This window comes from Prionailurus viverrinus, chromosome E3, assembly GCF_022837055.1.
Source record: "Prionailurus viverrinus isolate Anna chromosome E3, UM_Priviv_1.0, whole genome shotgun sequence".
NCBI classification, from domain to species: Eukaryota; Metazoa; Chordata; class Mammalia; order Carnivora; family Felidae; genus Prionailurus; species Prionailurus viverrinus.
In genome coordinates, this window is record NC_062576.1 from 13,660,001 (window position 1) to 13,685,657 (window position 25,657).

At 38.2% G+C, this 25,657-nt stretch overlaps 1 protein-coding gene across 6 annotated transcripts in view; it reads left to right on the plus strand.

Moving 5' to 3' along the window:
• AUTS2 (activator of transcription and developmental regulator AUTS2) overlaps positions 1-25,657 on the plus strand; it is a 1,124,374-nt gene that overhangs the window by 618,600 nt on the left and 480,117 nt on the right. Inside the window, exon 1 of one of the 6 annotated variants that reach the window (XM_047838418.1) lies at positions 5,559-5,612. The exons of the other annotated variants lie outside the window; for them this stretch is intronic. The gene's annotated coding sequence lies outside the window, so the exon portion shown is untranslated. Of the gene's footprint in view, positions 1-5,558; positions 5,613-25,657 lie in introns of those variants that run through there. 6 annotated transcript variants of the gene reach the window in all.

The window sequence follows — 25,657 nt, forward strand, 5'->3', positions numbered from 1 at the left end:
CTTTGTGTCTCCATCTGTAGTCTATACTTGGTTTATCTACTCAAGACTTGCATTCATTTTTGGTATTGAACATATGACCCTCTGGTTTTACATAGTATGTTTACATAGTATGTACAACATGATAATTTAAGAAAATAAATACTGAAATGCATTGAAAACACTGGAAAGAAACACTGGAAAGACATATCAAAACATTCACAGTGGCTAGCTTTTTTAGCTCATGGAATTATGACTAGTTTTATCCTGTTTGCTTAAGTCTCTATAATGTTACAATAAAAAATAAGAGTTTCATTACAACAGCACCACAATAAGAGAATAAAGGTGTATAATGAGGAAAATAACACAGATCATTTTGATTTTTTAGGACATTCAGTGTTTTAACATGATGCACTTTACTTTGTTTTAAAGTTAATTCTATGCCCTAAGAGGTTCAATATAAAAGATCATATTTTTAGCCATACACTGTAGCTATATATAAATGTTCTGTAAAATATAACCCCCAGATAAAAGTGCTTATTACTTTTTTGAAGTTTTTTTAAACCTTTCTTTTGGTAAATAAAAGTCTTTCTGGCTTTGATGTGACTATTACACCCTAGGTTTGGGTTCTCTCTCCATTCCTTCATCCCCAGCCCCTGTGGGACCCCTGTTAGAAAAATGGGAGGGGGGAGAAGCATGGATTCCTTAATAAGTCCCAAAGGTAATCAAAAGAAAGAAATGCAATATGAACAAACTCACAAAATATTCTTGTGCTTCTTTGGGGAATACTTAATGCACGTAAGGTCAGGCCTTTGTAATGTTAATTTCAGAGTTGTAGGAAAAAAGGCATCGTTTTAAAGAGTAATGTTGCTCTCTCTGAAAAAAACTTTGATTTACAGAGAATGGCTGTTGGAACACACCTGCGTTAAACCAGTGCTTGCTGGCCTTGGAGGTGCCAGAGTTGCTGGGGGGAGGAAAACTTCCGTGTAGGATGTTTGGGGCATTTAGCGGAAGCTGAAGGAAGCCTGCCGGAGGCATCCTGTTTTCCTGCGGTCACAGCGACTTGTTCGGTTTGGATAGGATGCAGCCCTCATTCTTTAGGTGTGTTGGTCCAGAGGGACAGTGTAGAGCAGCAAGTGCAGATGCCTCCCCGTCTTCCAAGGTTGGCATTAAGGAGGGGGGCCTGAACAGACACGGTGTAGGTGCAGTTCCTTCAAGTGTCTTTTGGTTGCGGTGACCAGACACAGATAACCTTACTTCCTTCGCAGATGGTGTCAGTGCCTTGTCACCACACCGTGAGCCACCATACTGCGTAGAGCAGATCCTGTGAGTGGGAAAAATGCAAAACCTCTGACCCACCCTCCCAAACTCGGTCCCAGGTAAGTGGTCATCCAGTCGATACTGGACAGTTGCCAGGGACTATCAATCTATGATAGTCAGAGGTCATTCATTCCATCTTTGGCTCCCTCTCTCCTCTATTTCCATCTCTGCCTTCTTCCACGTGTACCTACCCTTTTCTGTCTGTAATTTCTCTTGGACCGTATACTCCTTTTTTTGGAGAGAACAGATAACATTTTTACGTTGATTATAATTAAACAATTAAAATTAAATATGAACATCCTCTGGGGTGCCTGGGTGGCTTAGTGGGTTAAGTGTCCATCTCTTGATTTTGGCTTAGGTCTTGATCTCATGGTTATGACATTGAGACCTGCATTGGCTCAGACCTGAGGGTTGAGCCTGCTTGGGATTCTCTCTCTCTCTCTCTCTCTCTCTCTCTCTCTCTCTCTCTCTAATTAAATAAGTATATAAACTTAAAAAAAATACGAACACCTTCTGCAAAGTGCCTGACATACGGTGTACATAGCTCAGTTAATTTCTTCCTACATTCCTTGCTTCTCAGAACTGGCTGTGGTTCTCCATGTAGGTAGGGTCTGCTTTGCCAACTTCTTATTAAGGATTGAGGGAAAAAGAAAGAGCAAGAGGGGAGGAATACCGGGCTTTTTCTAGAGGAGCCAATATATGGAAATTACCCTTGTTTCTTCTCTGAAGTAGTAAAGGTCACAGCAGTAGTTGCAAAACCCGTAGGCTGCCTACCGCCTTCCACACATTCAGCATTACTATTCTTGCCTATTTTACCCTTAGGCATCCTTTATTTCTTGCACAGATGGTCTCACTCAGGCCTAACAAAATGTTTTAAGCTTTGCATAAATTAAAACAAGAGGTCTCTAAGTACAAGAGTGCAACTTTTTTTAAACTTGAAAACAACTATGCTGGCATCTTCTACAAAATTACAGCCTTAAGCCAGGTTTCCATAATCAGTTTTCCTTAAAAAAAAGCAAAGGAGGGGGAGAATGTGTTAGTGTATATATGTATGTACCAAATACAGAAGTGATTCTAATCAATGGTTATATGGCTTTTTTCTGTTCAGTGTTCCTCTGAAGGTTAAGCAGGTACTGGTTGTGATGCAGCTTGAAAACAAATAGATTCGGAAGTGTTTGGGGAGGCTAGGATTTCTGGGTTCCTTCATTAGTTCCATACATGGTAACTGGTGAGACCTTGAGGCCACACGATCTCCCTCCTAGACCTGTTTACTATACACCACATCACCTGGGCTTCTCCAGGCCAAATTATGCTGTGGTTGAAAGAAAGCGGTGAGCCAGCTCTGAAAGAGAAAGTCACTGTTGCTCCCAACTCTGTCACAGCCTGTCCCAAATCAATGACACATGGCACATTTCATTCTTAAGATAACTGGGAGATAATGAGCATGATCTTCTAGAGACATCACTTCCATTTAGACTTAAATAACATCAGCGAAAGGATGATGCTACAGATTTTTTCTACTCAACTTATCTACTCTTAACAAGGTGGACTTCATTTATTTTTATTTATTTTTAAATATTTATTTAGAGAGAGAGATGAGCAGGGGAGGAGCAGGGAGAGAGAGAGAGAGAGAGAGAGAGAGAGAGAGAGAGAGAGAGAGAGATTGAGAATCCCAAGCAGGCTATGCACTATCAGCGTCAAGCCCAATGCAGCGCAGGGCTCCATCCCATGAACGATGAGCCGAAACCAAGAGTCAGATGCTTAACCAACTGAGCACCCCCCCCCCCCCCGGCACCCTGGGTTGACTCATTTAATAGACTACGACTTGTAATGAAGCTTATTATAAATTGATGAGCTTTGGGGCACCTGGGTGTCTCAGTCAGTTGAGCATCCAACTTCAGCCCAGGTCATGATCTTGTACTTTGTGAGTTTGTCAGCTCAGAGCCTGCTTCAGATCCTCTGTCTCCCTCTCTCTCTGCCCTTCCCCTGCTTATGCTATCAAAAAATAAATAAAATTTTAAAAATATTTTTAAAAATTGATGAGATTTCGTTCACTCTTGAGGCGTTAGACCGGACCAACTCTTACATTTTACCAGGATAATAATAGTAAGAGAACCTGCCATGTATTGAGCTCCTACTATGTGTCAGGTACTATGTGAGTTGTTTTTATATTCTTTATTTATCATCATATTATGGGCCCATTATAGAAAAATTGGAAAATACAGTAGGAAAAAATTTACCTATTATTCCTTCATTTTTCACAGTTAACATTTTCACATATTATCTCCTGATTTCTCTGCATTTCCTTATGTAGTAGTGCTCATACTTAGCTAGATTGTACTGTAAATATCACACTAGATATTATATTTGCCTTTTTCACTTAATACCATAAGCCTGCTTTCCTATTATTAAGAAGTCTTTGGTGCACCTAGTCGGCCTAGTTGGTTAAGTGTCCGACCCTTGGCTTTGGCTTGGGTCATGATCTCACGGTTCGGTTCATGAGATGGAGCCCCACATCAGGCTCCGCACTGACAGTGGGAGGCTGCTTGGGATTCTCTCTCTGTCTCTTTCTCTCTCTCTCTGTCTCTCTCTCTGCCCTTCCTCAACTCTAAAAATAAATAAACATTAACAAATTTTTTTAAATGAAGTCTTTGTTAAAATCAAATTGTTTTTAAAATTAGAGAGGCCCGTATAGAATCAGGTAATGCCATCTAGGACATATAAACTACCTTTAAAAATGAATCCAACCCTTAGATGAAATCTAGTAGCCAACTACTAGATTCTCTTCTAACAACGAGAATGTTTTCCTGTGTTACAGCATCTCCTAGGAATCGTTTCAAAAGAATTGAATGTCAAAATCCTCAGTTCCTTAGGTTCTTGAGTTTCTCATCCCTTTAAAAGAACACACTCTAAACATTTCTGTGAATAACTAAGGGGAAGCAGGACACTTGTCATGAGAACATGACCACTTTGCGTCACCATTTGATGCAATAGGTAGACCTTAGGGCTTTTTTCATTCCACTGTGATTCTACATAGATTCTACCTGTATTCATGACCACTTGGATCACATAAAAAAGTAGTACATTTTCAGTAAAATGGAGTGTTTTGATCCTTCTCATTGGCCTTGAACTGTTTATAAATCCTAAACTTAATTGTTAGAAATAAGTGCAAGACTGCCGAGAAGGAGCACATTGTTTTGAAAACCTTGACAGAACAACTTTATCCAGGTATGTAAATCCTCTTGTGAAGAATATGTTAACAACTCACTGCTAATAATGTAACACTCTTTAGGCTGTGATTAAGAAGTCACGGTAGAGGGGTGCTTGGGTGACTCAATTGGTTAAGCATTCGACTCTCGATTTCGGCTTAGGTTATGATTTCACAGTCTGTGGGATTGAGCCCCATGTAGGGCTCTGCACTGACAGTGCGGAGCCTGCTTGGGAGTCTCTTCCTCACTCTCTCTCTCTGCTTCTCCCTCATTCTTTTGCACACTCTCACTCTCTCTCAAAATAAATAAATGTGAAAAAAATTTTTGAAAAAAAAAGTCATGGTAGAAACTGGCAGTAATTTTATATAATCCAAGGGTCCAAATACTTGATGGTCAATAATGATTTGCTATTTGAATGCTTACAATGAATCACTTGCAGCAAACATTTTTTTATTTTTTTTTTAATTTTTTTTTTCAACATTTATTTATTTTTGGGACAGAGAGAGACAGAGCATGAACGGGGGAGGGGCAGAGAGAGAGGGAGACACAGAATCGGAAACAGGCTCCAGGCTCTGAGCCATCAGCCCAGAGCCTGACGCGGGGCTTGAACTCCCGGACCGCAAGATCGTGACCTGGCTGAAGTCGGACGCCTAACCGACTGCGCCACCCAGGCGCCCCAGCAAACATTTTTTTAAAACTAAACAATGATTTTTGTTTTACTTGTTTTGAATTTTATATAAAGTAAATGGAGTCAGCTCTGAGGGTTAGTTTTCCTGCTCCTTGGTTCCTGAGAGTCAACTGTGTCCTTGTATGTACCTATTATGATGTGTTCATTTTCACTGCTGTCCAGCATTCCATTGTTTCAGTGTTCCACAGTTTACATATCCTTTCTGTCAGTAGACAAAGGACAGGATAGGTTGTTTCCAGTCTTGAGCTGAGACAGATAGTGCTATAGGACTGTTCTTTGATGTGTCCCCTGGCACATATTCTGGAATTTTTCCTAGGATTAGAAATGCTGGGACTGAGGGTATACACCTAGGAACATAATTGGATAATAACAAGTTAATTTCAAAACTAATTATGCAAATTTTCACTCTCACTAGTTTGGTAAGTATGTTACAGTTTATTTCTTTTAGAGAGAAAGTGGGAGCAGAGGAGAGGGGTAGAAGGGGGCGGGGGGTAAGAGAGAGAGAGAGAGAGAGAGAGAGAGAGAGAGAGAGAATCCTTCAGCAGACTCCACACTCAGTGCAGAACCTAACATGTGGGGCTTGATCCCACAACCCTGGGAACCTGAGCCAAAATCAAGAGTTGGATGTTCAACTGACAGAGCCACCTAGGCACCCCACTGTTCTACATTCTTACCAATACTCTCACTGCCAGACTTAACTTTTTGCCAGTGGTATGAGTATGGAATAGTTTGTGTGTGTGTGTGTGTGTGTGTGTGTGTGTGTGTGTGTGTGTGTGTGTCTTCCTCACTGTGGTTTTAATTTTAACCTTTTTTTTTTTTTTTTTTGCTTATTCTGACATTTGTTTCTGAGCTTGCATCTTTGGATCTTTTATCCATGTTTCTATATTGATGATGGACATTTTCTTATATGCTTAGAAGAGTACTTTATATATTTTGATCGCCACTCCTCTGTGAGTAATGTATGGTACCAATCATTTGCTAGATTGTAGCTTCTCTTTTCTATTTATGGTGTCTTTTGATGAACAGAAGTTCTTAATTTTAAAATAGTTGAATTTACCAAACCTTTCCTGTATAGTTTGTATTTTTTTGGTATCTTGTTTTAAGAATATTTCCTCTACTCTGAAGCCCTAAAGGTACTTAAAGGTATTCTATATTATTTTCTTAAAAGTGTCCTGGTTTTATCTTTCACATTTATCTAATCCATGTAGAATTAAATTTTCTGTACAGTGTTAGATAAGGGTTGAATTTTATTTTTCTCCATATGGTGAAGCATCTATATGACCACGGTGTATTGAAAAGTCTGTTCATTCCTCAGTAATCTGAGGGACCTACTCTGTTATAAATTAAGTCTCTAGGGATGCCTGTGTGGCTCAGTCGGTTAAGCATCCAACTTCAGCTCAGGTCATAATCTCAGGACTTGTGAGTTCGAGGCCCACATCGGGCTCTGTGCTGACAACTCAGAGCCTGGAGCCTGCTTCAGATTCTGTGTCTCCCTCTCTCTCTCTCTCTGCCCCTCCTCTGCGTGCTCTCTCTCTCTCTCTCAAATAAATAAACATTAAGAAATTAAAAAATAAAAAAAGTAAATTCTCTAAATCTGCGTAGGTTTGTTGTTGAGCTTTCTTTTACATTAGTGGATTTATTTATATACCAACACTATACTGATTTAATTACTACAACTTTTAAGCAGTGTTTGGTACCTTTTACCAAACACTCCTCACCCACTACATGGACATGCTATTTTTCAGGGGTATCTTGGTGATCCTTGACTCATTGCTCTTCCATGTAAATATCAGAATCCTCTCATTAGGTCCCAGATCCTCAAGAAAAGTTGAATTTTCATTGATATTGCATAGCATGCTGGAGAATTTAGAAGGAATTGACATCTTTATGACCTTGGTTCTTATGATTCTTGAACATAATATTTATGTCCATTTATTTAAATATTTTTTGCTCTTCCATAAAATTTTATCATTTTTTCTATGTGGTTTTCTACAGTGTATGGGCACATTTCTATTAGATTTATTCCTAAGTACTTAATTTTTTATGTTATTGTAAATGTCATTTTAGAATATTATCTTTACAACAATTCCACTTCTTGGGATATACCCAAAAGGATTGAAAGCAAAGATGTGAACAGATATTTATATACTAATATATATAAATTTATAGCAACACTATTCACAACAGACAAAAGGTGGAAACAACTCAAATGTTTGTTGACTGATGAATGGATAAAAAAATATGTAGTATATCCATGTAATGGAATATTATTCAGCCTTCAAAAAAGAGGACTTCTGACATAGGCTGCAAATAACATGAACCTTGAAAGCACTCTACTAAGTGAAACAAGATAGTCACTAGGGACAAATACTGTATGACTCCACATATATGAGGTGGCTAGATTAGTCAAATTCATAGAGACAGAAAGTTAGAATGGTGGTTATCAGTGGCTAGGGCAGAAAGAAATGAGGAGTTGCTATTTAATGGATATGGAGTTTCAATTTAGGGAGATAATAGAAATTCTGGAGATGAATGGTACTCGTGGTCACAACATTATCAGCATACTTAATGCCATTGAACTCTGTGTTTAATGGTTAAAATGGTAAAGTTTATGCTATGTACATTTTACCACAATAAAAAATTACATGTTCCACAATTTCTTGCTGGTGTATAAGAATGCATTTGATTTTTGTGTATTTATTTTGTATCTAGCAACCTTGCCAAACTCTTATTAATTCTGGGAATTCTTTTGCACCTTCATCCAGGTTTAATTTTCATGCAGTCATGTCATATGTATATATGGTAACAGTTTTGTTTCTTTTCTAATCTTTTACTTCCGTTTCTTCTTGTTGGTTTACTCAGTTCGCTAGGAAATTGAGTAAAATGATAAACAGAAATGGTGACGGTAGGATTCCTTGCCTTAATCTTAAGAGTCACTTTGAACTTTTCCCATTAAATTGAGTGCATGTTTTTTGTTTTGGTTTGTTTTTAGGTAGTCTTTATCAGATGAAAGGATTTCCCTTCTATTTCTAGTTTAAGATTTAATTTTTGTCATGAATGATTGCTGAATTTTATTATACATTCTCTATATCCATTGAAATATGAGTTTCTCTAATCTGTTAGTGTGATAAAACATAATAATTGATTTTCTAATGTTAAATCAATCTATAATCCCTCGGTTAAACCCAAATTGATGATGATGTATTATATTTTCACATAATGATGCATTCAGTTTTCTAACATTGTACTTAGGCCTTTTCATTTAAGTTCAATTTTTTCTGAAATTGTCTTTGTGAGAGCTATTATCAAGTTTATATTAACTTAAGAAAATGAATGGCAGAGTAGAATCTTTTCTGCCTTTTTTGTTCAGTAGAATTGACTGTTTAAGCCAAAAAGATTGTCAAACTTTTTCAGTAAGGGTAGATAGTAAGTATTCTAGGCTATGTGAACCACATGGTCTCTGTTACAGGTCCTCAGTTCCATTATTGTACCATGACAGCAGGCATAGGCAATGCATATATGAATGAGTGTTGTTGTGTTTACTTACAAAACTGACAGCAGGCCATATTTAAACCAGGCAACTCCTAGTTTACATCATTTGAGACTGGAATTTCTTCATAAAGATTTGTGTAAAAATTTTCTCATTCCATTTTTTTGTTAGAATTTCATTCAAATATTTTATTCTTTCTTGCATCAACTTTATTGTTTTATATCTCTAGTAATGTGTCTGCTTCATTGAAGCTTTCGAATTTATTAAAATTTAGATATACTCTGTTACCTTTTAAACATCTGCTTTGTAATTAATTCTCTTTCATTTTTTGTAGTTGGTTATTTGTGCTATTTATATTGTTGTTTGTTTTCTCTTGATCTTTCTTGCTAAGAATTTATCAATTGTTTTAGCCTCTTCAAAAAACCAACCTTTAACCTTAATTTTCTTCTATATTTATATGCTTCTTTGTGTTTTTAATTTTAGTTTTTGCTTATGACTTTATTATTTTTTCCAATATTTTATGTTTAATTTTTTTATAGTATTGAATTTGAGATGGATATATAGGTAATTAAGGCTTTTATCATTTTTAAATATATATATATATATATATTTTTTTAAAGCTATAAATTGTCCTCTAAGTACTGCTTTAGCTTCATTTCACAAATTTTGATATGTCATATTTTTGTTACTGTTTAATTAAATCATCTTTTATTTTTCTCTGATTTTTTTTCTTTGTCCTATATTTAGAAGTATATTTCTCTTTTTTAAGGTTTTTAAAAATTATTTGTGAGAAAGTTCGCACATCAGTGAGAGCATGAGTGGGGGAGGGGCAGAGAGAGAGGAAGAGAGAGAATCCCAAGTGGGCTACACACTGCCAGCTCCGAGCCCAATATAGGGCTTGAACCCACAAACCATGAGATCATGACCTGAGCCAAAATCAAGAGTAGGATGCTTAACCAACTGAGCCACCCAGGTGCCCCTAGAAGTATATTTCTTGATTTCAGATGTATGGCTGTTTTCTAGATTTTTTTTCTTTCTGTTAATAGAAACATGAGATTTAGTTTACTAAGATTTTAGTTTACTGAGATTTACTTGGTGGCCATTATGTTAGTTTTCCTAAGTGGTCTGTGATTGTTTGGGAAAATATAGAAATCCTACAGTTGTTGAATTTAGTGTTATTTAAATGTACAGTAAACCAAACATGTTAGGTTTGTTGTTGACACCATATATATTAGTATTTATTATTCTGTTTGATGTATCAAGTACTGACAGAGGAATGTTAAAATCTCACAGCATGATTGTGGTGTAATTCTCGCAGATTTTGCCATATGTGTATATTTATTTCCTTGAGGTTATGAAACGTTGTATATATTGTTAGAATCACTAGGTGCTCCTGAGGAATAATTTATTATTCCAATGACCTTTTGATCCATAGATTTTTTTCTTTAAAGTCTGTTTAACCTCATTCAATTCTAGCTAGAGCAGCATACCTTTAGTTCCTATTTTCCAGATTTTTAGAAGATGTCTTTTTACTTGTGACTCCTCCATCTCCTTATGTTTTAAACATGTCTCTTATAAGGACTGCATAGATTGATTTTTTAAGCCAATCCAATTTGAAAATCTTTGTCTTTTAACTGGAGGTTTTTTTTTTTTAATTTTATTTAAATCCAAGTTAGTTAAGATATAGTGTAATAATGATTTCAGGATAACTTGAGCTTTCAGTCCATTTATGTTCATTGTTATTAGTAATAAATCAGGACTGATTTAATGTGTTCAATTTCTACCATTCTATATTTTTTTCTCATTTCTTGTGTTACTTTGGTTTTTCTCACTTCATTTTTACTTCAGTGATATTACAAATGATGTATATGATTTCAGCTCTTTTGATGCTTACTTAAGAAATTTTACAGACACCGATGTCTAGAGTTATTCAGGAGAAGAAAGATACTAATTAATACAGGGAGCTTTGAACACCTGAAACCTTATTGCCCTTTTGGCTGTTTGTTAATGCTGTGTCTTAATTCTGTTTTTTAACACCGGCAGATGTTGTTATTGTTGTTGCTGTTATCTTATATAGCTGAGGTTATTTTAGATTTGAGTATACATGTCCCTCTTTTTTACTCTTCTTCGTTTTTATTTATTTATTTATTTGCATATCACACCCTCCATTTTGGATCATTTTTATTGTATGTAATCTATCTATCCTTTAGAGATTTGTTTACTTCTAACAAAATTTTTTATTCTATTAAATTTTAGGTTGATAATTTTCTTTTAACACATTGAGGGCATCATCCTAGTGTCTTCAAGATTCTGTACCTGTGGGGTTGAAATGCCAGCTGTTGTTTGTTATAACATTGAATGTAGTTTGTTCTTTCTCTGCCTGCTTTTAAGTCTTTCTTTGATTTTTAAGTGTTCTGGAGCTTACTGCTATGCCTCTAGACATATACTTCTTTTTGCTTGTCCTGCTTAGACCTTTTTGCCTTCTTGTATCTTTGAAATGGTATTTTTCAACAGGTTTGGAAAACTGTTCATTTGAATTTTATTTAAATAATTGGTTATTCCCCATTTTCTCTTCCTTTCTCTCATAATTAAAAACACATGTTTGTTAGATGTTTTTTTTTTCTCTCTTCCATGTCAGTACCACGTTCCAGAAAGTTCCTTATATAGTAAAACCTTGGCTTGCGAGCATAATTCATTCCAGAAACATGCCTGTAATCCAACACACTTGTATATCAAAGCAAATTTCCCCATAAGAAATAATGGAAACTCAGATGATTTGTTAATGATTACAGTATTGTAATATAATACAGAATAATCAAGGAAATACAGAATATAAAGAAAAATAAGCAAATTAATGTGCACTTACCTTTGAAAACCTTCATGGCTGGTGTGAGGGAAACCAGAGAGAATAGGATTATTGTGTATAACTTTCACTATCACTAATGGAATCACTGCTATCTATTGGCTCAATGGAATCTTTTTCTACATGGGGGCCATCGTATATGCTCACACGGATGTTGACTACAGTACAGCATTAATAAACTCTTGTCGTGTGCTGTATTTAATGTAACTGACAATAAGGCAGCAGAGGAAAGGGTCTCTGTCTGTGGGCAGCCTGACCTAGAATGAAGCAAAGCATTCCTAAGCTTCCTCTTGTCTGGAAAAGCAAAGGACTGTCCACAGGTGCCTTCATGTGACAAAAAATGCACGAGTCCCAGTTGTGGGCACCTTCCAGCGTTCTGAAAAATCACTGATTTGTGCCCCCTGCAGCCTGAGACCGAGCATCTGGGCATGGGAGGTGATCACTCACAATCCTGTAGAGAAAGAGAAAGAGAGAGGGAGGAGGGAGAGAGGGAGAGAGAGAGAGAGAGAGAGAGAGAGAGAGAACCTTTGGCTCAGTTGTGATCAGGTAATATCCAGCATCACGTACTACTCGTATTGCAAGGCATCACTTATTTATCAAGTTAAGATTTATTAGAAATGTTTGCTTGTCTTGCAGAACACTCACAGAACAAGCTACTGGCAACCCAAGGTTTTACTGTATTTGTCTTTCGTTTTGCTAATTGGCTCTTCACTGGTAAACAACCTGTTGATAAACTTGATTACTGAGAATTTTTATTTTGATTAATATATTATTTATTTCTATAGGTTTTTAAAATTTGTCATCTCATTTGGAACTAATTTCAAGCTTAAACATATTGTAAGAACAACAACTCTGTGAATTACAACCTATATGATTTTTATTCAAATTTAGCTGTTGTCATTTTATCCCATTAGCTTTATCATTTGCTTTTTGTCTTTCATGTATATTCTTTTTCCTGAGACTTTGAGGGTAAATCGAATACTTACAACATTTTGCCCCAAATAATCGAGTTTATTTATCTTAACAATGGGAATATTCTCTCTCAGTTTATTTATGAACTTGAGTAAATATAACATTGGTGCAATACTTTTGTCTAATTACCGTCTGTGTGGCAGTTGACCTGATATTTTCCTTTATGGTATTTTTCTCCTCAACACAAAATACAGTCCAGGGTCAGATATTATAATGAGTTGTCATATCTCTTTAGCCTTCTTTAATTTGGAATGTTTCCATGGTCTTTTAACATTGGCGTTTTTAAATTTTTTTTTTTTTAACGTTTATTTATTTTTGGGACAGAGAGAGACAGAGCATGAACGGGGGAGGGGCAGAGAGAGAGGGAGACACAGAATCGGAAACAGGCTCCAGGCTCTGAGCCATCAGCCCAGAGCCCGATGCGGGGCTCGAACTCACGGACCGCGAGATCGTGACCTGGCTGAAGTCGGACGCCCAACCGACTGCGCCACCCAGGCGCCCCGACATTGGCGTTTTTAAAGAATACACCCTTCCCCTAATGCCCCACATCTTTTACTGAAATAGAATGTTTTTCCTTTGGGGGTATCTGAAGTTTCTTCATGATTATATTGAGATTATGCATCTTGGGTTAGAATATTACATAAATGGTGCTTTTTTTCCTCAGGGTATCATATCTGGAGACCCGCAATATCCACCTTTCTCTCACTGGTGTTATTAACTGTGATCATTCAGTCCCAATGTCCATTTTTCCCCCTGTGTAATTACTGGTTTTTCACATCTGGAACAAGTAAGCGATCTCTGAGACACTTGAAGATCATGAGGATAGCTTGTTCATCACTGACATTTCTGCCAGTGTCTAAGTCCGTTGACGATTGGTTCTTACTTGGTCCAGTCTTTACCAGGATGGTTGGAAAGTGATGATTTCTCAAACTCTGCTTCTCCCTCGGAATTTACCAGTCCTCATTATTCTAATGTAAACAAAAACTATACTTCCCTCCTTTTGAAAATTTATCTAGTCTGTATAAATTTATGAATTCCTATTTTCCCCAGCAGTCTTAAATTCAATACTTAATTCATACTTAGTTATTTTCATACTTAACAGTTTTTTTTTTAATTTTTTTTTCAACGTTTATTTATTTTTGGGACAGAGAGAGACAGAGCATGAACGGGGGAGGGGCAGAGAGAGAGAGAAGGAGACACAGAATCGGAAACAGGCTCCAGGCTCTGAGCCATCAGCCCAGAGCCCGACGCGGGGCTCGAACTCATGGACCGTGAGATCGTGACCTGGCTGAAGTCGGACGCTTAACCGACTGCGCCACCCAGGCGCCCCCATACTTAGCAGTTTTAATACAGTTGTCCCAGATTTGGCCAGTGGTAAATGCATCTAAACTGAATCTCATGTCCTTGTGATGTGCTCTTATCAGCGTTTTGAGCACTTTTCTCACTTCATGGCATAATGAGATGTCATTCTATAGCTATCCTGCCTTATTCCTGGGATCAATAAAACAAAGTGGTTTTTTTTTTCTTTCCAAAGTTATTGACTCTCTAAAATTCTTCTTTTTGAAACTTCAAACATAATACTACATTTAAAATTCCAGTGCCTGCAGCATCAGCATTGATTCATGTATCTCTTCATTGTATCTACTAGCTTTCACTTATGGTGTTGTGTTTCTTTACTTGTTTGGTGATTTTTTTTGTAAATTTCTCATTTTCTATGGAACTTTATTTGTAATAATTTCTTGAAACCTAGGACAAAGGTAGCTTTTAACAGGCATTTAATTTTTCATTTCTGTATCAGAACTACCAATGTGAGACCTTTTTGTAATCTCAGATTGAGATTTTGCAGACCACTACATGTAAATTAAGGCTTGAAATCTGTATGAGGTTTAGCTTGTCATTATGAGCCATCAGAGGAGTGTTTTTCTCTCACCTGCAATATTGGAGATGGGAAATTGTCATTGAACTTACTGGAGGGGAAGATAGCTTATTTCTGGTTCACCTGGCACTGAATATGTAGGCCTTCCATGCCCAGCTCTGTTGGGAAGTCTCCTATCAAATTTCTGGCCTTAGGTGGGCCCTGTACTTTCCTCTTGGTCCCTGGATTTGCAAGGACTTGAAACCAAGGGTAAAATTCAGCATAGTTTGGCAAATACTCTTAAGGCAAAACCTAGAAACTTTTTTGTTTTCTTAGCGCTGCTTTTGGCCTGAGTATTGCTTATTATCTGGCCGTGGATATAGATTATAAGGGTATTTTAAAATTCATTTTCTTTCATTTTTTAATTGTTTTCAGTGCAAGATTAACTTTTGGTATGTAATCTTCCATGGCATGAGCCTAGAAATAGCCATGCTTCTGTTACACATTGACGCCCTGCAAACTGAACCAAAATATTCCTCTATAAAGCTCAAGCAGTTTGGTTTTTTTTTCCCCAACAGAGAAAGTCTAAACATTAACTTAAGTTATTTCTCTCATTCCAGGATTTGCTCATATGCTTTCAAACATAGATTATTCTTTCTTCTTAAGAGGGATTAATATTTCATTATTCCATAAAGCTCTACAAATAGCTTCTTGTTTTGCAGAGAGCATCGTGGATTCCAGGTGCTTTGTAACCTGATCAAGATTGAGAATCGCTGATGCAACCAAATTGAATCACTTACTGTTCTTCCTAAACACCCAGTGCTTTCCTGCTTCTAGGACTTGCTCTCACTGCTCCCTGTATTTCATTCCCCACCCCCCGCCCCCGCATTTCAAATACCTTCCATTTTTGACAAATGCTTCAAAAACTAGCGCTTCCATAAAGCTTTCCTTCATTCTTCTCTTTGACTTGTATGAGCTACTTAACTAGTTTGTAAGCTCCTTAAGAACAAGTTCCACAAATATGTTATCTTTGTTCTATCTTATGCAGCAGAGTATTCTACAGATAAGCGTAAAAGGTTCTTCTCTGTCTGTTGAATGAAATGGGCAGATAGCATCATAGTGGGATAATTGGACTTTTGCCTCCTGGACTATCTCAGCATAGATGTGTTTTAAATCCTAAAACAGGTTTGAAAAAAATAAAGTAAATCCTAAAACAGGTTTGTGGCATGTCAGCTGAAAAGGCCTTGACCCTTTCCCTCTTAGCCTGGTTTAGCAAATGTCCTCATAACTCAGAAAGAAGGATGGCAGCCACTGATCCCCTCCACCTGCCTTCAGGAATCCAGCTCTTGACGCTAGTGGGTATTCTGAACCAGAAACCACCTTACTGGCCCTTAAACACAAATGGTTCGAGACTAACCTTAAAAAAGAATTTAAGTGACAAAACAAATTATCTGTCCCTTTTCTACTTTTCTTCCTGTGGTGTGGCTTTTGACATTTGCATTCCAGACCAAAGCCCTGCAAATAAATGAGCTAAATGCATGCACTGCTCTGGCAAGCTCTCTCTCACGTGTATTTTATAACTTAGGCTGACGTGGAAGGGCTTTTCTTTCCAGAGGTGGTTTCATGGTAATACCCTTCAAAAGCTCACAGTGTTCACTTAACTTCTTCCCCTTCATTGTTTTATTAGCTTTGCTTTGGGAGGTTTTATTCTTCATTTCAGCTGGCTTACAGAAAGAGACAGAACTCTTATACAGCTAATTTGGTTATTGTTTTCTTGCGTGCTAAATCATGCTTATCAAAAGCACCATTTCCCTTGTATTGTCAAAACTAAAAAGGTGAGCATAAACTACTTTCCTAAAGTTTTTAAGAATCTTAATTGCATATACAAAAAAAGAGGAATGCTGAGTTTAATTAATTACTGGATTGTGGTTCTATGTGGAAAGCACCAGCCTACAACTTTCCCCCAGGTTCAACAAGCATTTTTGCTGAAAACTTGAGTAGACTTCCAGCATACTGGAACGAGGGACCGAAATCTTATCTCTCCCCGAATACCAGGGTTGCTTTGTTATGGTGTTTCCATTTGTGGCATAATGAATGTGTAGGACGCTAATGATGTGGTCTCTAGGTGTTCTCCGACTACACGGAGCACTGATAATGAGCCGCGAGTAATCGGGTACGAGTCCCTGAAGATGAATTCTGATTACCTTCGTGGGGCCATTCCGCTCTGCTCCCTTCCTCCTTGATGTTTCTGTAAAGAACATTTGGATTTTGAAGAGAGTATTGTGTATTTGACTTTTAATTAGATTTACAGTGTGTTGGGTTAATAAACTGGGTCTCTGTCTTCTTCAGCTTTTCTGAAGGGATGTGTGTGGATATGGCAAGATGGGCTGAGGGGAAAAGGGAGGGCCACGCAGGCAGCAGTGATGGTGCCCTTCCCTTCACGCCCTCATCATGAAGGGCGCTTTTATAGTGGTTCGTAGTTATAGTGGTCCCATGGTTCATAGGCCACAAATGGCTCTCAGCCTGCCAACTGTTGTGGCTGCTCTGTTTAGTTTTTACTTATTTATTTTTAAATGTTTGTTTATTCATTTTGAGAGAGCAAGAACATGAGCAGGGAGGGCCAGAAAGGGAGGGAGAGAGAGAATCCCAAGGAGACTCTGTGCCATCAGAGCCTGACATGGGGCTCGATCTCACGAACCGTGAGATCAGGACCTGAGCTGAATCAAGAGTCAGATGCTTAACCGGCTAAGCCACCCAGGCGCCCCTGGTGTCTGCTCTGCTAAAAGGAGTCAGTCTTCAGTGAATGTGAGAGTTGTCTGTCAGGGCTGGGTCCAGGTCCTGGGGCTTTGTGCCGTTTTCTTACACTCAGAAAACTGATCATCTTGGCTGACCACACCTTTTGACTGGGATTTATAGGGACAGCTTGCTTTTTACTTGTTCCTTTCTGCCTCCTGCTCTGTTCCTCCCTGTTGGGTCTGTTTATCTCCCTTCCTGTGTGTCGGGTCATTGCCTTCAGATTCATCGTGTATGGGCATAGGAAGTGCTTTGGCATCTTTAACCTACCTTGGCTCTCCATCTGGAGGAGAGTTGAAGGAGGAGGATCATCTTCACAGTCAACCCCCAGTGCGCTCAGCGACCAATACTTGTGGCCTTGTGGCCCTCTGTGATGGGTAGTCCTCTCCCCGCCTTGTAAGAAAAGTCGATGTTTGGCCCTTGCTTTGATCTCCATTGTTTTCCAGCCTTTCAAGATCTCAATCTTCCCGCTCTTCTCGGGGTGGGTCTTCCAGATGAGGGGCATGCTCCACTTGGGAGAAATCCCATTCCTTCCCTGTGCCCTGTTGCAGCTCTGCAGTGTCTCTGCCGGCTACTCACTTCTCTCCCTTGATTTGGACTCACGTTAGGGCATCGTTCTTACTTTTCAGAGCACGGGTCTTACCTAACGGGCCAGCCTTCCCCCTGCTCCAGTGGTGCGACCGCACCACCCTTCTGCCCACCTCTCCCAGTTTATCTTGAGTACGCTACTGCGCCCCATCTGCGAATCCAGAGATCTGGCATCATTTCCCTGTGTCCTAGTCAGAGCGAGAGTGGAGGAATTGAGGTAGGCTAAAAACATGCACAGGGGCAGAGGTTGCCCGTTCACCCCCCATGAGGGCTCTCTCTTGGCAGAGGTAGGCACTGGTCCAGCTCCTGGATGACATGAGCTTGGACAACGCAGCACAGTTGTTGCTCTGCGTCTTGTGTGTGACTGCCGCCCCGTTTTTGTTTAGCAAGCTGCTATGCCAATTTACTATGCATGTTGTTACATATTCTGCTCTAATTTGACTGCCATTTTGCTTCAGCGAGACGATGATTGTTTATGGCAGGGCTGTAATGTGTTGTCAGCACAGGTTACTCGCTACTTGTTGGCAATGGCCTAACATCGCCTGAGACATAGTGTCACTGTGAAACGGTTTGACAATGTTGAGACTGTAGTTATGTTGAGCAGTAACAACTGTAGAGGTCGAGAAAGGGCATCTAAAAGGAACTGTGTTCATAGGGGAAAGATAGGGAGGGAATACTAAGTAGGACAGTAGCAAATGTCATCAAAGAGCTTCATTTTCATGCAATTTTCATAATTCGGTTTGTTTTCTGTGAACAGTGTTGATTCAGCTGCTGCTAGGGAGTTTAGAAACACATTTCTGAGTTAGAAATGACTTTTGTTGAACATGACTCTGCCTATCATTTTCTTCTCTGAACACTAGAAAGTTCTCAAGCCTGTTGTGGAATGCCCTAGATCCCTGTGCATGTGTAAGGCAAGGCATTCGTTGGGACACATTCACAAGGATTCATTTGTGGAATGTTTATCTGATGAGTATCAACTACCCTCACAGACCAGGCTATATAGCCCAAGTTGTATGAGGAGGCTTTAGAAATGACATTTGTGTTCTTGGCTCTAAGAAATTCTTAGGACCTAGCCAAGCGTAAGAACAGTGGATTATGTGTGATAACAGTAAATAAAGTAAACTTGGAAAGTGATGAAAAATCCCTGTAGAGTTATTGGTTACTGGTTCTTTCCCACAAATCTGTGAAGTTGGCTCTCTGGTTTGGTGAGGCATACCCATAAGGAGACCCCAGTCCATATTTCCTTGTAGGAATGGTGCACCCCCAAAAGTATTTATCAGTAGTTCCTCTACAGTTTGGGAGGGCTCATTTGTCTCATTTACTATGTGTTTCCCTGCAGGAACTCAAAATGCCCTGATTTCCTTTCCTCTGTAATGTTACAAGCATTTCAGAAGAATGTTAGAACTATTAGTCCTGGTATTTCCCAGGTGTGGGATTCTCTGAGTGGGCAGCAATGGTGATACATACATTCTGTCCACCATGAAGGGAACTGAAGAACTTAAACACTTGGTGTGCATCCTACAGTTGCCAAAGAGCTTTCCTTCTGGTACCAAATACCTTTCTTCCTAAATGTTTTGACCTCTAGGACCTCCCTAAACTGTTCTTTCATATTATGCACAAATCCAGAGCCTGGACCACAGTAGGCTTTGCATTTTCTTCTTTTTATTGTTGTATAATTGATGTACATTTTATTACTTCCAGATATACGATGTAATGATTCAGTATTTGTATATATAAATGATCACCCCTTTAAGTCTTGTTAACATCTGTCACCATCCGTATAGAGTTTTTCTTGTGGTGAATCTTCTTTTTTTCTCTTTAAAAAATACTTAAACTTTGGGGTGCCTGGGTGGCTTAGTCTGTTGAGTGTCCAACTTCAGCTCAGGTCATGATCTCCCGGTTTGTGAGTTTGAGCCCGGCATCGGGCTCTGTGAGGACAGCTCAGAGCCTGGAGCCTGCTTTGGATTCTGTGTTTCCCCGCTCTCTCTGCCCCTCCCCCGCTCACGCCCTGTCTCTCTCTCTGTCTCCCTCTCTCTCTCTCAAAAATAAATAAACATAAAAAATTTTAAAAATAAATAAAAAATACTTAAACTTGATCGCTGATGTGTTCCAGCTCATCCGAAAAGAGGAGTGCGGGGCACCTTGGTGGTTCAATTGGTTAAGCATACAACTCTAGATTTTGGCTCAGGTTATGATCTCATGGTTTGTGAGTTCAAGCCCCATATCAAGCTCTGCACTAACAATGTGGAGCCTACTTGGGATTTGCTCTCTCCCTCTCTCTGTTCCTTCCCTTCTTGCTTGCTCTCTCTAAAAATAAATAAATAAACTTTAAAAAAAAAAAAAGAAAAGAAAAGATGACTGCAACTGAATTGATGATGAGTGAGTGGCATAGAGCATAGCTCATGATGGGGTCAGTGACCTGGTGTGCCCACTGAAGAGGGACAATGTGCATTCAGTCCTCACCACACTTGATTCCTTCTCCCCTTGGTAGTTTTGCCAGATTCTTTGCCTGTCGATGTTCATGCCAGATCCATAGTGTGTATGCCAGAGCCTTTGACAGAATAATGAGTCAAATCTGGTGCCAGTTACCCTAGCAGATGCCTTCTTGTTGTTGACCACTTCCTATCACGGATGAGCTGAGAAGAGTAGTGTCTGCTAAGAGTGTTTAGAGGACTTTTCTGTAAGTGCTAAGTGTTGGCATTACTTCAATTTGAATCAGATCATTTGGAGCTCTTCTTTTGCTTGGATCTTGCAAAGCTGTTGACTCATTTGTATCTTGGCCTCACGATATTGGGAAAAAGAAGTGCCAACTAGTTTGAGTCAAATCCAAATTAATATCTTTTAAGTGTGGATATGTGGAGAAGGAAGGGGTCCCAGGATCATAATTAAAATCCTGGTTAAAACTGTGAATCAAGACATTTGTCCTAATTTGGAATCTTCTTACAAAGTTTTTAAAAACTTTCTAGTAAAATTTTTGTGTATATTTACCCTACAACCCAGCAATTCCACTCCTAGGTATTTACCCAAGAGAAATGGAAACATATGCCTATATAAAGACTAGTACACTAGTGTTTGTAGTAGCCTTTTTCTTAGTGTGGCCAAAAACTGGAAACAAGCGTTATCCATTAATAAGTGGAAATTTTGGCGTATCCAGATAATGGCTATTACTAAACACTGAAAAGAAACAAAAATCCTGACGTGCACGACAACATAGGTGAATTTCAGAAGCATTGTGGTGAATGAAATAAAAGTCAGACACAAAAAAGTACTCTGTGATTCCACTTCTATGAAATTCTGAAACAAACGACTCTAGTAACAGAAGGTAGACCAGTTTACCTGGGATCACAGGTTGGGAGCTTTGGTTCCAGAGTGGCATGAGGGAACATGGGTGATGGAAATGTTCTGTCTCTTGATTGTGGGGATGGTTTCACAGGTGTGTTTGTGTGCGTATACTCATCGAAATATATACCTCAAATGGCTACGTTTTGATTTTATGTGTGTTATACCTCAGTATCATTAAGTTGATTAAAAAATACATCTGTTCTCATCCCATTTCTGCTAAAAGAGTAGAGGTCAGAGAAAATAGTAGATGTTCCTTCTCTACGATCTCATATGTATATCCTGATTAAAGCATGTATGTCACCATATTGAAACCATTGATTTAAATATCAGTTCCTCCAGTGGACTCAGCTGGATCAAAATTAATGGACCCAATAAAATTCTTGATCTCACTTACTCCCTACTGCTTTTATCATTGCTGGTATTTGACAGGTTTCAGCAGGTGAAATTTGGATTCAGAGAATACATTTTGAAAAGCTTAGTAGGAACTCAGAGTTCAGGAGTCAGGCGCAGCACTTTATTCATGGATGGCTATGATGGCCATTTTGTTTTCTAAATAATGTTTGACACGGTTCATTTCTTTATGTTGTCTATCTGACTGGTAATTTTTTTTCCTATTTCCATTTTGGTTTTCAGGTTATCTTCTAGTAAAAAACAATTTTATTTTCACATTATTAATTTTATATTAATGAAAGTACACAAATGAAAAATTAGGGTTTTTCTATATTAGTGAAAGTCGGCACAGTTAAAGCACATAGGATATACTATATTAATTAAAAATATTTCATCATATGATACGTTTAAAAAATGAATAATCCACACTCTTTGCAAAGCAAGCATTACAATTCTGTGGTTAGTGTCTTATAATCAGTTTCTTATTTAACTTCTTTATGTGCTTAAACTTTTTTATATGTTTCATTAAAGATCTGATATCTTAGTTGATATTGTGAAATTGAGTTTCTTTGCTCCATGTATTAACCTGGGTTTATGTCAAATTAAAGAAAAGGAAAGGTTTAAAACTTTCTTGAAGTGTAGCTATGTCTTCAGAAAGATACAGTATATAGAAACTGATTTTATCATGTGTATGTTTGGTGAAACAAGCAGAAAGAAAATTTTAACTGTCATATCTGAAATCTCTTTGTAAGATATAAGTTGCAAAAAACAAAAACAGTTTTCAAATATTTTCATGTTACATGTTAAGATGATTCCATGTAGGCCCTTTCTTCATAACTGGTTACAGTAGAATTATAATATGAGTCCCTGCATTTATAATGAGGGCAATTCTAGGTTATCGGGGGTTGGATATGGGGTCTCTGGGCCCTACTATGATATATATGTCTGTGGGCTATAGATTATAATCATAGATCATTTATGCTATTTATCAACTTTGAGATCTTCCATAGAAATTAACTTGATGGACATACATAAATTACATTAAATATTATTCGTTCAACTTCAGCCCTGTGTATTTGTGTAAAATGTTATCTCTTAAGAAATATGTGTAATAAAAACATAGGGATTTTAATATAACATATTCAACCATATACTCTTTTGTAATGACAGTCACCTAAATGGTTTGTCCATCACCTAGAGGTTAGCAACTAAGTATTTGAAACCAAATAAGTAACCCAGAGTTCTTCTTTTCCGATCTCTATATGATATAGGGTCATCTGTTACAACATCCTTGGGTCAGTACAGTACATCTTATGTTAAGTTTTGTCTCTAATGAATATTTATATTACGTAAATAGGAAAATTGGTGGGTTCCCTTGGTAGAAACATAATATTGATATTTTTAAAGTAAACTTAAATAAGGTCAGAATTTTTATTCTCTAGAGAAAATTTCACGTCTGATTAAATAGTTTACATAAACTTAATCTTTTTCTGCTAGATGCATTATAATCTCAGATATTATTCATGTAGCTATTCCTCTGTGAACCATAAAATGTTCATTTCTTCAAAATGAATATGAAGCTCAAAGCATTAGTGGTCTTAAGAGCATAAAAACTTTATTGCTTTGTGCTTAACATTTTTCAGGTAACTTTGGAAAGCCGAAACAAATTTTGCATTTAGATTAATGGAAGATGTTTTCCATTTGAAGGAACTGGCAAGGGAGCAACAATAACGAAAATCCCCCAAGGTTAAAAATGTAGTGCTTTTGATTCTTACCAGGACTGTGTTAGCAGAACAATCATTTCTCAGCATGGAAAGGGATCATAATTGGTCTATACAGTGGCAATACTGGAAACGAGTATGCTTCAGAGAAAGCTAATATGACTCTACTTAATAATTTCCTTCAAGAGCCTGAATTTGAATGTATATTCCACCCAGCTTGAGGCAAACAATTTGTTCCTATAAGTTCTAATGGAAGCTACCAGGGGGTCATGCAATTTATTTTTGTCTTGAAGTTTACAAAACTGTGTGGAAAGAAGGACACATTTCACTTGCATTGTTCCACTAGTAATTTGATCCAGTTGGCAGTGCTGCTTTTTCTCTTCTCCCCAGTTCTATCATGTTGGAAGACTAGAAGCGTTCATAAAACACTGTCGCAAAAAAAGTCTTCCTAGGGTGTTTTTTGCTCTTTGTGTTGGAACCTCTGGTCCGCCTGTGAATGTTTGCATTCTTTAGCAAACTGCTGGCCAAAATGGTTTGTGTCCGTTTTGTTGTGGCGGTGGTGGTGGCTCTGGGTATTTCCTTTATGGCAATTTTGTCTTTTCACTAAGATCACCTAGTTTTCCAAACTGTTTCTTAATACTGAAGGTTTGGACGGTGGGACTAATTGCAAAACGCCACTGCAGAAGGGAGGGGTCTGTGCGTGAGCATGGGAGCAGTGTGAGAGGACTTTGTCTTTCCCTTGAAGAATTGACAGTTTTAGGAGGGATGTGTTAGAGGACGAGGACACAGAGACAGACCAAGAATCAGACGGAATGACATGGTCTCTGCACTGCAAATATCAGAGGGATAAGGCAAAACCAGAATGTTTTTCTGGGGAGGCTGAGGGATAGTTAGACACTTGAGTTTCGGTTAAGTTTGATCCAGTACTTTTAAGAAGTGGCAATAGGTTGCGAGTTAAGTTGTCCCAATATTCGAGCAGCGTGTGGCCTCTGGAAATCATGCCAGACCTTCAAGTTCAGGGCATTCCCCTTCCAGTTAACTCATGTTCCCCAAACATATCTTACTTCTTATGATTGATGGTTTTGTTTTTTAAGAATAGTGTTGATTGCCTGAATCTGAAGACAGTAGTGACTTCCAGTCCTTATAGCTAAAACCTCAAGGATTGAAAATAATTTTATCATCAGCCTTACTGCTAATCTTTACAGCTGAAACAAAAAGAATGGGGAAACGAAGGGACGTGGCAGGTTTACAGGCAGCCACTGTTGCCAGACCATGGTTGTGAAGGCGCTCACGTTGTAAATCCAGTCCCTACGTGAGAACAACTGTTTCTGGCTAGTGTCTTATAAATTAAGTACACACTGTCTTTTTTTTTAATACAGTAAACTCTAGTGTATTTTCCTAAGTGATCATGTGCTTAAGAAGAATAAGTAAGATAGTGAGGAATTAGGGCTGGAATGGAAAAATAATCACTGAAGAAAATAAAACTGTTGCGTCTTTTCCTGAATCCCTTCTTCTCCTGAACTTTTTAGATCGGTTCTCCTAGAGAGCAGCTGAACGGATATCATTCTTTTTTATTATTCTCATTAGTCCTTTGCAACCTATAGTAGGGCTGCTGATGAGGAGAATGTGTAAGATGCGGGTGTCAGGGAGGCAGGGAGGGGTATGAAGGCAGGTGGCCCGGAAGCAGAAGCATTAATCCCTGAATGACTGGGCTGTTGAATATTGACTGTGACTGAAAGTGTTATCGTGGTTTTATTTAAGCCTGACAACTGCCAACCACTTGAAAATTATAATTTTTCTTACCTTAAATGTGATTCATTTAGGAAAAACTGCCATCAAAGGCCATTCAAATCTATTATGACAACTCTAACTTCTAAAGTAAGCAGAATAAATCAATTTCTTTCTCAGTAAGGTCCATGTCAAATAAGGCTGCTTTGTAAGTTGTCCAGTTTGTGGCTGCAGTTTGAATAGCTTCTTCTGGGCTGTGCACTGTACAACCTGCACAACTCTACGTGGCCACCTAGCAGTTTCATTCCTAGCTGTATCCCCAGGAGAACTGAAACCTATATTCCTATAAAAACTTGCACAGAATGGTCATGAAACATTATTTATAACAGCCAAAGAGCAGAGACAACCCAAATGTCCATCACCTTATAAATGTATAAACACAACGTGGCATATCAAAATAAGTCACTAGATGAATGGGAAAGCAAAATGTAGAATATTACCTAGCCACAAAAAGGAATGAAATACTGAACCTTTAAAACATTATGGTGAGTGAAAGAAGCCAGACACAAAAGGGCACATACTGTGTGACTTCATTTATAGGAGCTGTTCAGAATGGGTAAATCCATAAAGACAGAAAATAGATTCATGGTTGCCAGTGGCTGTGGGGAGAAGGGAGTTAGGAGTGACTGCTTATTGGGTACAGGTTTCTTTTGGGCATGATG